This window comes from Meriones unguiculatus, chromosome 7 (genome assembly GCF_030254825.1).
Source record: "Meriones unguiculatus strain TT.TT164.6M chromosome 7, Bangor_MerUng_6.1, whole genome shotgun sequence".
Lineage (NCBI taxonomy): Eukaryota > Metazoa > Chordata > Mammalia > Rodentia > Muridae > Meriones > Meriones unguiculatus.
Genome location: NC_083355.1, coordinates 55,239,733 through 55,253,842, shown reverse-complemented (window position 1 = coordinate 55,253,842; position 14,110 = coordinate 55,239,733). Strand labels below are relative to the sequence as shown.

At 36.5% G+C, this 14,110-nt stretch overlaps 1 long non-coding RNA gene across 1 annotated transcript; it reads left to right on the top strand.

Annotated features, from left to right (window-relative positions):
* Positions 1-370: 370 nt before the first annotated feature.
* LOC132655417 (uncharacterized) lies at positions 371-8,355 on the top strand. Its single transcript, XR_009593223.1, has 3 exons — positions 371-453; positions 7,542-7,630; positions 7,882-8,355. It is a non-coding gene; the product is annotated as an uncharacterized LOC132655417 (long non-coding RNA).
* Positions 8,356-14,110: the final 5,755 nt, after the last annotated feature.

Below are 14,110 nucleotides of genomic sequence, written 5' to 3'. Positions count from 1 at the left end.
TTTTCCCCTGTTTTGTAAAGTAGAATCTTGCTGAAGAAACATTTAATATATAGAATTTGCAGAGAAAATATATTTATAGCTTTAACAGTAAACATCAGATAAAAATGCAGAATAATCTTTTTTGATGAATTGTTAATACACAATTCTGTCCGATAATATTTTAAAGAAATGAATCACCCTGCCACATACTATTAAAATGCGTGGATTCCCTGCCTGTAGACGTGCTGTTCAGTTTTGTCTGGATTCATTAAAGCTCTCAGGGCATCCGTGGGTTGCCAACCGGAATGTGGGTGGCTGTAATGGCAGCCTGTAGGTTTGTGTGGAAAACAAGCATGGTACTGTGAAAAAAATCCTTCTCTCACCCTACAGATACCTGTGCTGAGAGCTTGGACAGCGTTTCCATAGGCTCACTGTCAAGTGGCAGTTAAAAGTCCCCTTCACTGAGAAGCAAAGGTAAGTCTGAAAACCACATTGAGGAAACAGGAAGCGGGTGGGGAGTGGGGTGAAATCACCTAAGATCGAAGCAGCCTAACCAAGTGACAGACACGTAGACAACTCTGATGTTGCCAGAACACTCTGCACAGCCCACCAGCAAGCAATTTGTCATAGCGACAAGAATATCCTCCGCAATTTGGCATCAGGGTCCTTGGACAGCGTGAGCTGTGCTATTCTGCAACGTGAAGATGGGAACCATGGTTCTCGTTATCATGTCCAAATGTGTTATTTTATGAGAAACATATCTTTTGTCATGATCAACATGGAGATAGAACAGTAGCAATTGATAATAGCTGGGGCAAATAAAAATAAATTGAGAAAAATATGTCCTGTTGTGTTTTGAGATGCCCCTAGTGTTGAGATTTCAGGATGCTTGCTTGATGTATTCCGTCTGGCAGGCTCCCACAGAGCTTCCCAGAAATAATGAATCCATAGGCACAAGAATGAACAGGGAAGGTTTGTGAAGTAAATAATTTGTTATTAGAAGAATGTTGTTTTAGACTTTATATTCTTGTATATGTGATGTTGACTAGTATAGTAGTTTAGTGCAAATCCTTTCTGATTGTATGGTTTAAATTAAGACAAAGAATTCAAGGTAAGTTGTTTAAAAGTGCAAAGGAAAGACTCTTTGCTCTTTATACTCTTACCCTGGTAATCTTTTGTAAAAGTTCAGTAAAGGAGAGAAGCCAGGAACATGGGATAAAGGTATTAGATAAATAAGCACGGAGCGTTCTCTTGCCAATTACTTGGCATCTTGCTTAGTAATTAATGCCACTGTAATGAAATAAAGTGGTAGGCACAAAGATTGGGCCTTTTGTGAATTCTATACAGAACCAAACACTCATAAAAACCACGCTGAAAAGGGGTTCTCTTCACAATCAAAACTTGCTAGAGAAAGGGTTAGTTCAAACTCAAACTGTGTGTGTGTGTTGCAATATATTATTTAGAGGTGACATTATACAATTGTAGCATCGCTGTCTCCACCCTACAGACAAGAATATCCTTCATTCCACATACATTATGGAATCATGAACCCACTCTGCCAGAGCAAAAATATTGTTCACTAGTTGTTCTATGAAACACTCTAGCTAATCAATGCTTAAGTTGTTATAACTGCCTTGCAATGTATTCTATATTTTCCAAGATGTTATATATTTCTTGTGTCCTATAAAACATTTAGGAAATGCTAAAAGCAGTCACCACTTTTATAAGGGTAATAGTATTGATGGGTATTTTAATGTTCAAAATATTTAATTTAAGCATTTTTATCATTTAGGATTCAGTGCAAGATTAGAAAATATTCAGCTACCCATTATAATAAATTGTCCAACAAATTTACCGTATTTAGTGCATTTTTACAATTTCATAAAACCACACAGCAAGTTTTCCAGTCTGGCTACATTAGCTGAATGGTAGTCATGGTTTGGTGTTGGGGAATTAGAGACTGAGACACTTAATTACAGCAGTATGGAAATGATGTTGAGAGCAGAGGATGTTGACAGCATACCTATAGTAATGATTAAAGAAGGCTTCAGATGTACACGTACTTGGAGGGGTATAGTCAGAGCAAAGGAGGACAGAAAGGAGCAGGAGGAGCATGTACAGGCTTGACAACACAAAATGCAGTAGAGACCATAAGAAAAACTAACTCTGCTTCTCTCAGCTTTGCTTGGGGGTGGGAGTGTTTTCTTTGTAAGTCCCATTAACATCAATGGGACTCATGCAGCTAAAACCTTGTGTAACTCTTAGACAATTTATTTCCTAGTGTCAAGAAAAGAGTACTACCTACTAAGGGCAATTTACTCATTTTGGTTTGTGCCTCCCATACAAAGATGAATTTGATAGCACATAGCAGGAAGAAAAGAGACTGCATTTAAGATTTTTGTTAGTGTAAAAGAAGTCATCATTGCAAAATGTTGCCTCACCTTGTTTAGCAACAACAATAAACAGAGAAAAGCAATGCAATAAAAGAATATGAAAAGAAGTATGGACTTGATTACAGGAAAAATGGTGATTGCTACTATCAGGGTTCTTTATTTTTATTTTAAAATTTCAAGCTCTGAACACAATCACAGGATAATAAGAGTCCAGGAAAATTCTTAAGACAGATTAAAGCTACAGATTGACGCTTCTGATTGCTTGCTTTCCTGTACACCTCATGTCATACCTATGTAAGGACAGCAATGGTATCCTTACAAAATCTTTAATAACACAAACACAACAGGAAGACTGCTCCTGTACACTTCCAGTTATAGCTAGAAAAAATAAATAAATTGGCAGGTGTATGCTCCTCCATCAGCAGTAACTGAATCAATGAACTATAGTCTTTATGCTTTTGAGAGTTACAGGGTGGGCATATAAAGGACTGTGTGCCCCTATAAAGTCTGAGGCCACAGAATGAGCACAGGCTTTCTGGGTCTGCATTTTCAGTACAAACTTTTTGTTTCAATGCTATCCTGCTTTGCTGGTATAATTCTTAAAATTTCAAGCCCTGTGTTAAACAAAGGTGGACTGCAGACAGGGCACCTGTATTTTCTGCCTGTTTCCTATGATTTGTCTGTTGGAGGTTGAAGATGTGATATCCCACACGGCTCTGCTTCCTAGTGCATGGCTAGAGCAGACTCCCACAAACGACTGCCTGTTCTCTAAGACGGCTCACCAACGTCTCTCAAGTTTAGTACATAATGAATGCTTTATGCTTTATACCTGCTTTGTACCTTAACTTATGGCGGTGAAGTGCCACAGCAATCAGAACCATTGCCCTCTGATTGCACCAATTACCAAATGATGAAATCTAGTACGTGTGCACACGCGCGCGCACACACAGACACACACACACACACACACACACAAAGACACACACACACACAAAGACACAGCCTAACATTAATGAATATCTGACTTTTGGAGATTTTAGTAATTTCATCAACAAACCTACCACTGATTTTAATATAGATATCTCAATAATCTGAAAAGGTGAAAGCTTTCCTGGAGGCATATTGATAATTCAAGGTGGAAATAATGCATAATTGTGAATGTGGTGATTTGACACATGAGGACATTGAAAGGAAGAGAGAGCGCCTCCTAGAAGTGTGCTAGACAATTTCTGATTGTACATTTTGTCTTTGAGGATTTTCAGTTAGTGAGAATTCCTGCAATGTGATGTTCCTGGAGGACAGCATTGGGAAATGACGAAATAATTCAAATGTGCCATCATAGAAATATAGCACAAAATTAAAAGACAGGCAAGGATAAATTTAACACGTCGTTAATTCAGAAAGTTTCAGTTTAAAAACTGTTTCATATACAACAGCCCACTCACCGTTTGTGATAGGTGTTGGTCTTTAGATAAACACATGTTGAAAGATGTCTAGTCACAAACGGAACAGGATTTAAATTTTGTACACAAGATATTCAGTCAGCTATTTTTTTCTTACAACTGAACATGGTTATAACAACAGTTTTATACCAATAAAATAAGTTGGTAAAAAATTTATAGCAAAAGATGAGAGGGGAAAAAGGGAAAACCCGTCGGATAGTGCACTGCTGTTGTCTGTTACTCTGTAGAAATGTGATTTCCTTCCCCATGTGAGCACCGTCATTTCTTTCTGAGTAAGACCCTAAAGCTCGCCTCCACATGTTAGAAAGCCAAAGTTGACAATCAGATAGTGTGGATCTTCTATTTTATATTTTTATGAAAACAATATTTTAACTAATTGAATTTTAAAGTTAAATTTCTTAATTTCAGATGTTTTTGAAAGACATTTCTTATAAAGCAATATTTTTCAGGACTGAAGTTTAAGACATGTTTTAATATTCATTAACTTTTTCCAAAGAACTCCTTGTATATGGTTGAGAGAGCAAAGCAGGACTTGACATCTATGCAGTCATTTGGGAGAACATGTGCTTGGGGAAAGGGTACATGCAAACAATGTGCAGAGGCTTTCTATATTTCAAAATCGCATCTTTAGTTACAGCATAAGAGCTTTTATATACACGTACTCACACACAGGCACAGAGACAGAAACAGAAAAAGAGAGAATTACATTTTAGCACAGTGAAAAACATTTTGATCTATCTATCTATCTATCTATCTATCTATCTATCTATCTATCTATCTATCTATCTTTACTCTTAAATACTTTACCTGCCTCAGGGATGTTATCCTTGAATTGATTGTCACAAATGTTCTCAGTAAGATCTGAAACAAAAGAACTTATAGAAAACAACTAATTATCTCCATGGCCTAGCTTAATAATACATATATGATACATATTATATTATAATATATATTTTTTATGTATATAAAATACATACTTTTCTCTTCTATCTATATTTATGTAATTTTCTACATACATACATGTCTACAGTTATGGCACTTGACTATATATCTAAAACTCACATGTGTTCAAAGAGCAGAATTATTGAAGAAAGTAATTTTTTGAGTTGGGGCATGATATTATGAATACTTGTTGAGTATCTGGATCCAGAACTTTTGCTGTAGCAAATTTATGCTCCACCTCAAAGATGCCTTAATGGTCTCCCTCTGCATCATACACACTTGCCTCAGTCCAAAGCATGGATAGCACCCCTTCCCATGAATTATTAAGTGGCCTGTTCTTGTCAACCATTAGGAGAGTAAGCATGGCCAGTGGAAACGAAAAGGCCTTCATGAGAAAGACTGTGGTCTGGAAAATTTCGAAGACATTCCTATGGGGGAAACCCGCTGGACATCCTTAGTGCTGCACACCTGTAAACGAGCCCCAGGGAGGCAGAGGCAGGTGGAGCTCGGTTTTCTCCACACTAACACGGTCTATATAGTAAAAACAGCAAGAAGAAAATAGAGTGACCAGGTCCCCAAACAAAACCAACCAGCTAATCCAACCAACCAACCAAAAAAACAAATACAACAAAAAGAAGAAAATAGTAGAGGACAGGAGCTCACTAGGAGAGCAACAGAACAAAAAAATCTGAGCTCAGTGGTCTTTTCTGAGACTGATACTCCAAACAAGGACCATGCATGGAGATAACCTAGAACCCCTGTACAGATGTAGCCCATGACAGTTCAGTGTCCAAGTGGGTTTCCTAGTAAGGGGAACAGGGTCAAGGGGAACAAGGTCTATTTCTGACATGAACTCAAGTGGCTCCTCTTTGATCACCTCCCCCTGAGGAGGGAACAGCCTTACCAGGCCACAGAAGAAGACAATGCAGCCAGTCCTGATGAGACCTGATAGACTAGAATGAGAAGGAAGGGGAGGAGGACCTCCCTCATCAGTGGACTGGGGAAAGACAGGTGGAGAAAGGAGAGGGAGGGTAGGATTGGGAGCTACAGGGGGATACAAAGTGAATAAACTCCGATTAATAAAAATTAAAAAAATACAATTTTGAGGCTTAAAAGTTATGGAGCAAGTTGAAAATGATTTTTAAGAATATACATTTTTATAGAATAAGATGGAGTATAGCATGGTCTTTTTAATTGTTGAAGTACAGCATGTAACTTATTGGTAGGAATTTCCATGATCTTTCAAGAGGCAGTGCTGAGAAAAGTGAAGAAAACATTTCTCTGGTTTTCCAATAACAGAAACATGACCATGCAAAATTTTTTTAGGAATTTATAAGAATTTTTGGTTTACTTGATTTTATTCAAGGTCTCTTGGGATGTGGATATTCCATGATTCTTTGCTATACCTCTAGTTGTCACAAGTGCCCATCTGGGTAAAGCACAAATGAATCTAGCATAAGAAGGAAGGCAACATTTTTTTTTCTTTTTACAGTTTATTCATTGTATATTCCCAGTGTAGCCCCCTTTCTCAACTCCACCCAGTCCTACTTCCCTCCCTCTTCCCCACATCCCTTTCCCCTAGTCCACTGAAAAGGGGGTGTTCTCATTCTCTGCCATCTGCCCATAACTTGTTAAGAGGATTGTCTGGACCCTCTTCCTCTGTGGCCTTAGGCCACATATCCAGAGGCAAGTGATGAAAGAGCAGGCAACTGAGTTCATGACAGAGAGGGATGCACCAATCAAGAACCATTAATGGAGAAGAAGGCAACGTTTTGATATCTGATGTTTTCATTATTGTTGGAGTTCTTAGTCTCCAAAATAGTGTGTTACTTTCTGCAATAATCGTTTCACTGATTTATTTAAATTCTGCAATCAAAAATACTCACCAGGATTAAGAAAAAAAAAAAACAACACATAGCAAATAGAAAACTTAAATGCATGTAACAATTAAAAGATTTTGATAAAGAAGGATTCATGTATGAAGATTAAATGGATGGATATGCTCAGATAGAAAAGAAAGGTAAAAAAAAGTTGCATGAGTTGTAATGAAGGTTAAAGTGATTGGATGATTCTAGATAGGAAGGAAAAAAGTAAATGGCTTATACCAGTTATGTGGTAAGTTATGTGAAAGATGATTCTTAACAATGGTACATATGATATTAAACTTTGAGTTCAAAGTTGAGCACGTTGGTGTTAAATGTCTACTCAGATCTGAAGAGCTCTCACAAGTTGCTAATCTACTCTTGGAATAGTTCTCAGCACTGGCTACTAAAGCTTTCGAAAAATAATGAATGTTTTCATAGTCACTGGCTTAATTAAAGTAAATTTCCTTTGTGTTTAAAAAAAGTACTCACCAGGTATTGACCAAAGGACAGGACTACGCTTGTCAACAAATCAGTAACTCAGAGAACACTGACTAGAAGCTTTAAAAAGTGGATTATTTGTCTGGTGAGGGATAAAATAGGCCCTTATTAACAACTCAATAGAACAAGGGCGCTGTTAACTGTATGCAAATTTGTTTAGGGGAAATGAAAGACTCTTCTAATGGAGAGTAGAAGACTCCTTTGGAAAATCAGTGTCTGACCCAGATTAACAATAAAGATCAGAACAATTTAAATTCCCCAGACTGCAGAATGCTCTAATGAGTCTCAGGATTAATTTGTGGTTTTGAGGAAGCTTTTTTAAGTCACTTTCTTGTGACTACAATAACATTTACACTAAATCAAGTGAAATGAGCTAGAAAATATCCTTTATTTTATCAAAGAACACTGCCTGGTGGATTATGTGTGAGAGATTGTTCAAACCTTCCTTCTGTGGATTGGTGCTCCTCAACCCACAGTTGTACAGTGGTTGGTAAGTCTCCATTTTTTTCTGTTTAACTCTTACTAAACACATAGAAGTGTTTATGGTTGTGATAATACATTAAAAAATTTAAGGCAAAAGTATTTCAGGGAATATTAAAATAAGAATTTAAAGCATGATCTATCTTGTATACTTTGCAAACTGTGAATGGTTTTAAGCACCTGGGGAGGAACATTTTTCTGTTCTGTGCAATTCTATGAAGCACATTTTTAAGTGATATGATCCTGTTCACTGCCTCCTAGGCTGCAGCTTCACCAACGAGCTGCTTCGACCTCAGCTGCACTCACGACCTCTTCATGCCTTCAAAATCAGTACAACCTGGGAGATTCATGTTGACCAAAGTTCAGCTGTCAGCATGAGATGCCATCTCTATCACAGCTCCTGTGTGCTAAACGTGAGGAAAGACTTCTCTGAAGATTTGTCCTCAGTGATGCTGGTCCTTTCTTAGTCGCAGCTTTATTTTTTTGACTCAGGTGGCTGGTTTCTATTGTCCCCGAAAAGCAAGGGTAGTTTTTAATTTAAAATATTGGGTGTCAGGGAACAGGGACTATTTCTGACAGGAACTCAATGGCAGGCTCTTTGACTTCCCCACCCCCCAAGGGAGGAACAGCCCTGCTAGGCCACAGAGGAGGACTTTGCAGCCAGCCCTGAAGATACCTGATAAAATAGGGCCAGATGAAAGGGGAGGAGCTCCTCCCCAATCCGTGGACTTGGAAAGGGGCAGGGAGGAGATGAGGGAGGGAGGGTGGGGTTGGGAGGGAATGAGGGAGCGGGATATAGCTGGGATACAGAGTTAATAAAATGTAACTAGTAATAAAAAAATATAAAAAAAATCATCCGGTCTTAATGTACATGGCAAAATACATTATAACAAAAGAAAATATATATTGCAAGATGTAATAAGAATTTTTGCAATAAGTAAAGAATGATGGCAATATATATATATATATATATATATATATATATATATATATATATATATTGGGTGTCTTCCATAGAGTCTTTGAAGAGCTCTCATTTCCTCTGAATGTCACAAACTAGGCTTCCATCATCTGGATGTGTTTCCAACATTATCCTCTTCTAAGTCCCCACAACAGCTCAATAACCTCTAAACACTTATTTATTTATTTTTATTTTTTAGCTCAAAGTTCCAAAGTCTTTTTATAATCCTCCAGAATCCAAAGTCAGATATAACACAGGACTGTTCCGCTCCTGTACCAATTTCTGTCTTTGTTCTGCTTTTTAATTCCAACATAAATTAGCTGTGACCATTGATACAGCCCAAATACCAGATTCAATAAGAGAATTTGGTTATGACTGAGCAACTACCCACTCTTTACTAAGTGTGATCACATGTAACATGATCAGAACTTAAAGCTGACATTTGAGCATTTATTTTCCTAGTGTGTGCAGCGTTGTACAATATCATTTCTGCATTTAAATGATTATTGTCAAAGAGTCATCTAGAACCAAGTGGGGTTTTTTGTGAGTAGAAGTACCAATTTTATTCTTTCGCTTTTTAATTACATTTTTATTCTTATCTTAATTACATTTTATTTGCTTTGTATCCCAGCTGTAGCCCTCTCCATCATTCCCTCCTAATCCCACACTACCTCCCTCATCTCCTCCCATGCTCCCATCAGTGAACCAAGTGGTTTTTTTTTTTTTCACTTTTGTTCTGTCTTTTTAGTCACAAAGACATTCAGTCCTTATCTCTTCACTCAACTGGACTATTTCAACAAAAAAATACTGTTATCATAGGCTATTTACTTCTTTAAGACATGATTATTTATTATATATATAAAGCAGTTGCACATAATAAGATATCATAGATATTTGGGCCAGAAGAGAACTTTTTCTTACAGTTCTTGAATATTAGGTTGTTTTAAAAATCTTTATAGACAAAAATAAAGAAACTACACAGAAATAAATTTTGTGAATGTCGTGTATTTTGTCCACTTTCTACCTGAAGGAAAATTAAGTAACTTTGATATAGACAACTGAGGTAGAGGTAAATGAAGTGCCATATTTCCACCCTCCACCTTTTACATAAACATGGAAGCCAGATGGATCAAGAGACTGTTTATTTAAATAATTCATTTTGTTTATATTGTGCATACCTTTCCTTATAAGTAAGCTTTTCCTACTGGTTTGTAACAGAAGCAAGTAGATACCGGGCTTCTGGGAAATATGATTCACTTGTTTGCATTCTTAAATTCCAGTCATTCTGTTTTTAAGTTGTTCACTTATCCTTTTGGTTCTTTTTAAGAACTTCTCTTCTCAGTTCTATTCTTCATGTACTCACAGGGTTAATGATTCTTATAAACTGACACATTATTCTTTAAAATTTTTATAATGAAAATCAATTTTCAAGGTCCACAGCATGACAGAAACTACGCTATTTAGGTGAATAGAAAGTTAAATCCAACAAAAATTGTGCAACAAAAGCCAGTTTACTCCTACCATCTTATATTCACTTTGGATGACTTTTTAATACCATTCAATGACGTGTGACGTGTGTGTGTGTGTGTGTGTGTGTGTGTGTGTGTATTATTTCAAGAGCAAAATTCTAATGAGTAGTTCATTTCTGCTTCAGGCTGATAATGGCACTTTTTGACTAAAAGGGTTTTGGTTATTTATAAGCACTTTTTTCCCCAATGATGAAATGTTTTAACCCAATTTTGGGATGAAGGGTTATAATGCTATTTGTTTGCCAGTGGATATTATTTTCAGCAACAGGTTTTTTGAGTGAATATAGGATCAAGAACTATAATTCTGAAAAGTTTAGTCATCCATTTCCAGACATCATAATTCTTTGCTGTATTCACAAACCTGTAAATTTGGTAATCTGATAATATCCAGAACAACTACATATCATAATGGGCAAGACAACAATACCACTGAAGTGCTATTTAAATTTCCTTTACACAAAATATCTGGCTTTTCACCTTAAAACAATAGGTCTGTATGTCATCTTAACATATTCAAATAGCTAATAGTAAAATTTAATCTGATTGACTATTTCTCTATTATTAATTTTATCCTAGAGAAATAGTGCATGTGTATAAATAAAAACTTTCCTCCAATTAATGGAGAAAACTACTCAATGCAAATACAAATGACTATTCTTTCATAAAGGAGAGAGAAGGAGAGAAATTAATTTACCATGGTTTTCATTTGGGAACTTTAGGTCCAATCCAATCCGAAAACTGTCTTAAGGAATATCACTAGAAAATGCTTTTCCAAGAACATTCTGACATGCATGAGAGGCACTGGGATGATAGGTAGTATTCACAGTAGAAAAACTTAAATATAAAGCTTGTACAGACTAGATGGTCAAACTGTTAAACTATGAGTTCAAATGAATTCATAATTCATTGTTCACAATTTATGTATTTTGCTAACAACATACAATTAAGAAATTGCTTAGAGAAACATTTTAGAATTGAAATTAGAAGTGAATTAGAATATATTTCCGGGTTGTATTTTATGAAAAACATCACATTCAACTAAACTAAATTCCCCTCCATGCTTCATTGCTTACATTTGGGTGAAATAAATGGTTGTTAGTTGCACGAGGCATGAGTTATGAGAAAATGAGAGCTCCCTACTTGAGATCAAGGAATTATAAACCTTCTGGAAGAAAACTGAAGCATTTCATTTAATTGTGGATATATTTCTTTGTTGGAAACATATTTATGAGGGTATCTGAATTTTAGAGCCTTGGGTTGTATGACACAATGGATGATCATCGTTCTGCTGAGGTACGGAATGCCTTGGCTCTTCTGAGGAGGTGCTATTTGTTTAACTCTAAGCTATTTGCTGCTACCTTGAGATACTGCAAGGCAGGTTAGTATAACACTGTTCTTCAATTCTTCGAAGAGCAGGACGCAGCCCACCTCTTGCCAGTGTTGTATTAGTGGGTACCCTATATTACAGAAAAGGGTAAGTGCTCTGTCTTTGAAGGAAAGTTAGCTGTCCCCTGGTCAAAGAGAGTGAACTAGAAATGGTGTCGAGTTCTGATTAACTCATTGTTCAGGGGCTCTATTCAATGTAATAATCAAGTGGAAAATGCCCTGTGAAACAGATCTATAGACATCCTGATGGAGCATTTTATGTCTGAAACAAGTATTCATAGAATTCTCGACTGAGGAAACGTTAAAAACTGACCTCTCAGAATTGCTAGAAGGTTCTTTGTTTGATGGCTGAGGTTAAAGCAGATATTCTATGTTGGAGGTTACAAACTAAGTGATCCATCAGTGATCTTTACGTATAAATCCAAATGGGTTTTAATAATGGTTTTATTTCACTGTTTCTAGCTTATGAAATGGGTCACGTCTCCCACTCTCTGTGTCATAGGGGTACAGCAGCGTCACAAGGAGACATTTTCTTCTCAACATTATAGTTTTTGATATCTTAGGGGAAACTAACAAGCATATAGAATCTAAACAGCAATTTGTTGTGGAGGACATTGCCTTTCTGCTGAAGCTGTTTCTCTGGTAGTATTTATAAGCTACAGCCCCTAACTTTTCTTTCCCAAATAAAGTCAAGGAGTAAAGTTTCCATGATGCCAATAAATCCTAAGGGTTAAAGCAAATCTTCGAGGAAGAGAAAAAGATGAGACTATTTTATTCTTCTGAACATATTTTAATTTTTCATGATATGTTTGTGTTAAGTAATATTTTCATTTAATAAAATATGCAAAAACGTATAAATTCAAGTTATACATATCTGTGAATATTTAATACAGTGATATTATGTGCATGACTTAAAAAAATTCAAGAGCTAACACTCAGAATATAATAAATTCCCACTTATCTTATCATTGATTTTTATTACTGTCTAGTATTTTCTCATATGAATACAACAAAAGACTTTTTAGGCTTATTTTAGAAAGATAAGCGGTTAATAATTATAAGTATGTTAATTATAATTGACCCATAAATACATCTTCTGTAAAATATATAGCAAAGGGTTTAAATGTACACTTGTGGTGATTTGGCCAATAATCTAAGTGCTTTTAAGGTTTCAGTTTTACATGAACAATGACTCTTATTTTTGCCACGGTGTTTTGATATCACGCTTTGGTAGTTGGGATGTGATGATGTCCCTTTTTAAATTTAGTTTGTATTTTTCTTACACTTTATAATTATAGATTATTATAAAGTATAGTAATATCAAATCTGGACTTCTTGAATTAGTAAATTGTAGTTGGTTATAAATATAATTCTTTGCTCTAGAATCTTGAAAAAGAACAGTTTTGCCACTCCAAAATGGAATTCATTGTTCTTTAGTCACTGTAGTTTTTGCTCCATAGATGGCCTTTCCAGGTGAATGCCCTGCCCTTGTTTCTACCCATAGCCCCTTTCCTTTTCCAAATATTCCCCTTCTGTTTTCAAGTCATCTATATGTGTATGTATGTATCCTAGGTTCAACATAAGAGAGAAAGTGTTACATGTGGTTTTCTGGCTCTTGTGTACTTCTCATACTGTGAAGATTTACGGTTCTGCCAATCTGAAGAGGGATGTTCTATTTTCCATTATTAGGCACTGGGGATGCTCTTATGCAGCAGGTAATTAGATGTGGTAGATCTTTTCACTATCTTTTTTATTAAGGATATTATTTAAATATCACCAGGTATATTTTGATTATGTGTCTTTTGGAGATTATTTTTCTTTGCAGTTTATGACCATTTTCTTTTTATAATTTTAATTTTTATATTAAGTACAGGTTATTTACTTTGTATCCCAGCTGTAACTCCCTCCCTCCTTCCCTCCCAGTCCCACCCTCCCTCGCTCATATCCTCCCTGTTCCTCTCTAAGTCCACTGATAGGGGAGGTCCTCCTCCCTGTCCATCTGACGCTAGCCTATCAGTTCTCATCAGGGCTGACTGCACTGTCCTCCTCTGGGGCCTAACAAGGCTATTCCTCCCTCAGGGAAGGGGGGAGGTTATAGAGCCAGCCACTGAGTTCATTTCAGAGACAGTCCCTGTTCCCCTTACTAGGGAAACCCATTTGAATGCGGAGTTGCCATGAGCTACGCTTGACCATTTTCTTAATAGTGAGTTTTAATACTATATGCTTCAATTTTAATGCAGTATTTCTTTGTGGTTAGTGGTATTCATGTTCTTTGTTTTGCCCTTTTTATCCCAAAAGCACAAAAATCTATTTCTATTTTTGGAAGTTTTTATAGGCTGTTTCTTTCTTGAAGCACCAAAACTGAATTTGTGTGTATGTGCATGTGTGTTTAAAATAGGGGCCTGTTAAAACTTTTATCTTTGTGTATAACTATGCCTCCTATATTACAAGACAGCTCCTTCCATATACGGAGCAGTGACATTTCACCACTGGCAATGACTGCGGTGTAGATTCATCCTCATCCCTCCTCGAGCTCCATGGAGCTGGCAAATTTACTGTGCTTTGTACATGGCCATGACCACTGGACACTTGCATCGTTTAACCTTCTTCCAGA